This window comes from Zingiber officinale, chromosome 10B (genome assembly GCF_018446385.1).
Source record: "Zingiber officinale cultivar Zhangliang chromosome 10B, Zo_v1.1, whole genome shotgun sequence".
NCBI lineage: Eukaryota > Viridiplantae > Streptophyta > Magnoliopsida > Zingiberales > Zingiberaceae > Zingiber > Zingiber officinale.
The window spans coordinates 18,578,032-18,581,860 of NC_056005.1; the positions used below are offsets into that span (position 1 = coordinate 18,578,032).

At 36.6% G+C, this 3,829-nt stretch overlaps 1 long non-coding RNA gene across 1 annotated transcript; it reads left to right on the forward strand.

Annotated features, from left to right (window-relative positions):
• The first annotated feature begins 266 nt into the window (after positions 1–266).
• Positions 267–3,167, forward strand: LOC122029593. The gene is made up of 4 exons (XR_006125106.1): positions 267–772; positions 855–961; positions 1,064–1,119; positions 1,538–3,167. It is a non-coding gene; the product is annotated as an uncharacterized LOC122029593 (long non-coding RNA).
• The last annotated feature ends 662 nt before the right edge of the window (positions 3,168–3,829 follow it).

The window sequence follows — 3,829 nt, forward strand, 5'->3', positions numbered from 1 at the left end:
TTGTAAGATATGCGAATTTAAAAAAAATAATAAATAATAATAATAATAATAATAAATGTTATTGAAGAAGTAATCATGTGGGAATTTTTAGGAGTTTTTAAAAAATTTTCTGGATTTTAACGGGTCTGTATGATTAATTTTGTGAGAATAAATAAGTTGTGTTAAGTGAGACATGTTTGGAATATTCAAATTAAGTGGAAATTGATAGGAGTGGACTTAGACTTTAATTAAAACTAAACTAAGTTGGAGATTAATATCACTGTACCTAGCTTTAAAAAGCCGAAAACCCCTCTTCCTTTTCCCGATTCCCTTCTCTGTTCTCTGCGTCCCCGATCCTCGCCACCGGTGATTCTTCTCCTCTTCCCCCTCTCGGCGTCACCGACGCAGAGCAGCTACCTGAGCGTTGAGGAGGGAAGCTACAACTATTCCTCTCTTCTTCCTCTCTCTCTCTCGCAGACGACCCAACACTGACGGAGGGTGATTCTTCTCCGACGATCTTGTTCTCTCCGCGTCGCCTGAGGTATGTCGCCGGATCGCGAAGGTACTGAAGTTTTCCAAGCCATCTCTGGTGGAGCGATCGCTTCCTCGGTGGTTTCTTGCGCACGATCGACGGGATCTGGCTCTAGGGCACCACGAGGAGCCTTTACTCACGTCGTTCCCAGCCGATCGATTCTCTTCATTCATCCTCTTTAATCTATTGCTGGAGAGTGATCTGTTGCTCCACATCTGCTGGATCGAAATGGGCGACACCACCTGGAAGCGATTAATCGAGGTATGCTTCATCTGGAATCATATAGCTTCAAAGATCTTGTGTAATTGGTTCCCTTTGTGATGCTCTCTCTGATCTGGACAAGGAGGAGACGTTGGATCAGTATACTGTGGATTTCCTCTGTGCCGATCACTGCTCTCTTCCTTTCTTGCGACTGTTGAGGTTTTGGTTGAAAATTGGGGTTCGATTGAGGTAAGTATTGTCCTGTTGGTTAGGGTTTTAGCAATTTATAGCTTTATAGGTCAGTTCTGGACTGATTCTTGGAAGAATTGGTGTGTATGTAATCTTTTGTAGCTTCCGGGCAGAGGCTGGTAGGGCTGTGAGCTTGTGATTCGTTGCTATACCTCGAGGTAAGCAATTTTCCAGTTAGGTATCACTGTTATTCCCATTAGTAGGTTACTAAATTAGATTTTCTAATGAGGGTAGAGTTTTGTTCTTGCTTAGATCAATTAGTAGTGGATGGTTGTATTTCTAAATCCACATTGATACTATATTACCATGTTAAAAATCAGATTAGGTGTTAGATTGGAAACTATGGGTATGGATGAGGATTTAAAGGTGAATCATATTTGAGCTTAATCTAATTGATTATGGAAAGTTAGGGTTATTCTATTTTGAGCAATTATGAAAGGAGAAGTAGCTTTAATTTAATTAATAGAAGGGGACATTAATTAGGGTTAGTTAATGCATTAAGGATGGCTATTTCTTTTGATACACGATTTATACATCGTAGTATATGTATATACTGTGATACATTGTATTTTACAGGACCTTGATCGAGGATGAGCTGCGTGACGTGGGTGGTTTTGTTAGATACAAGATGTATTGAGGGGGGTATTCTTTCTTACTTCTTATTTAGTTCTTTGAACTTAAAGCATGACTATATTTTTGGATGTTAAGTTTGCTTTACCTTAAATCTGTAAGTTTGCTTGTTTTCCTACTTGTTACTTCTGCTTGATCTTGGATGTAATCTAGTTTAATTCGATATAGTCTTGACTCTTGTTATCTGAACTCTGTAACATATACACATGTTGAGTTTGTATCATAGGGATGTCCAGTTTATTTGGTTATCATGCTGATTTTGTATATTGATGTTGAGTATACACATGATTGGTATGTGTTGTTGGAGTTGCATAATTGATTGACCATTTGCATTGTGGTGTATGCATATACGTTTGTTGTGATTATTGGAGGCGTTATTGGTTATTGCATAATTGATGATAGTGTCTATATTGTGATTATTCACATCATGTTCATCATTCATTAAATGTCGACGACTATTGTCTCACTTTATGGTGGAGAGAGTTGTTAGTTATTTTGGTTTAGTGCTGCACACTCGGCCACTCATGGGTAGTGATAGCTAGAGTAGTTACCGCTTGTCCTGTCGTGCCACCCGGTCACGAGGCTTGTGATATCCGACGTTGTGAGCAGTTAGGGACCCTGATGCTATGTAGTTAGATAACTACTAGCGAACTATCGTCTCGACCACTCTATAGTGGGCTGGAGGGTAGTACAGTTATCATGGACCCAACCCCCTCGGCCATACATGGGTCGTGGTGTCTAGAAAGGTGGCGGGGGTGACTATGGAGTATGCATGCGCATTTTGCATATGATGCGTGGTGCATCTGTGGAGATATATTCTCATACATGCCTAGTAGATATTAGTTGCATGTGATTGTGAGGTGTTGCACTTGTTTGAGCTATGATTACTGCATTTGGTTGCCATATTTCATACATGTCATTTATTTTACATGTATATGTTGTCGTGTATATATATATATATATATATAGGTGTTACGAGTAGATCTGTGGCTGACCCGGTGAGTTTACTGATCATTGTATTATTGTATTGATTCTGGTTGGGTATGTTCATTTATTGTGTCAGGTAGGATCATATACAGTTGTTGTATTAGATATGGTTAGGTATGTTATATTTTGACAGCATGATCTTATTCTTTATTTCCCTATGGAGATTGTATATTTTGATTCCTATATCATTATATAAACCATGCTTTAATCAGTCTATTATCTGCTGAGTTATTTATACTCACCACCCCGTTTATACCATTATGATTTCAGGTAGTAGATAGATGATATAGAGTTGCTTGGAGTATGTTGTCGGTCGATCCCACTTCCCACATCATATTTGAAGATTTTTATCGATTTTATTTCTGCTTGTATTTTAGTATTCAGCGGTTTTAGTATTGTATGAATTTGTCTATGTTTGGAGTTTGATACGTGGTGTTTTGCTATCGTAATCTTGTGGCTGTGTAAGCTTAATTGGCTAACAAACTTTAGTTGTGGACTGTGGATTTTTTCTCTTTGTTTTTTCGCTGTGTTTTTGATACAGCCGTGTTGGTTGAATATTAACTACGTGGTTATTTCCAGTTTTGTTCCAGCCGTGTTGATGGTTATATGGATGTATTATGTGCTTCGGATTGTCACTGATACAAGGGAGATGCTGTCGCAATTTTATTAGTATGGACTCTTCCGGGACGTGACAGGTTTAGAATTGAAGATATATTTTCAACAAGTGGGATGTTACCTTTTACATCAACACAAAGTTGATTTGAAGTTGCATCTCTTTGATTATTCAATGTACCTTGTATGCTTTGACCATATGTAAAAGTATTGATTCAATAAAAAAAAGAATTAAACTCAATTAGTTAATAAATTTGTGATGCATAAAATGGGATATTACATTGTTTGATTGAATGTGTGCTTATAGTTCGTGGTTGCATATCTACCTCAAATTGAATTTTAAAATGAAATTTCCTATTAGTTCGACGTTTAGAAGTCATTTCTACTATAAGTAATAGTTAATTACATATTAAATATAATAAAAAGTGAATAGTTAAAAATAAAAAAGAAATACACGTTACCATATATCATTCATACGCAATATAGAAAAAAACTTTTTAACTCCATTTCTATACTTCTTAATTTGTCTTAGTAAAAATATTCAACTCTTATCCATTTCTATACTTCTTAATTTGTCTTAGTAAAAATATTCAACTCTTATCCATTATGGTTATACAAAAAACACTTATTAAAATAAAT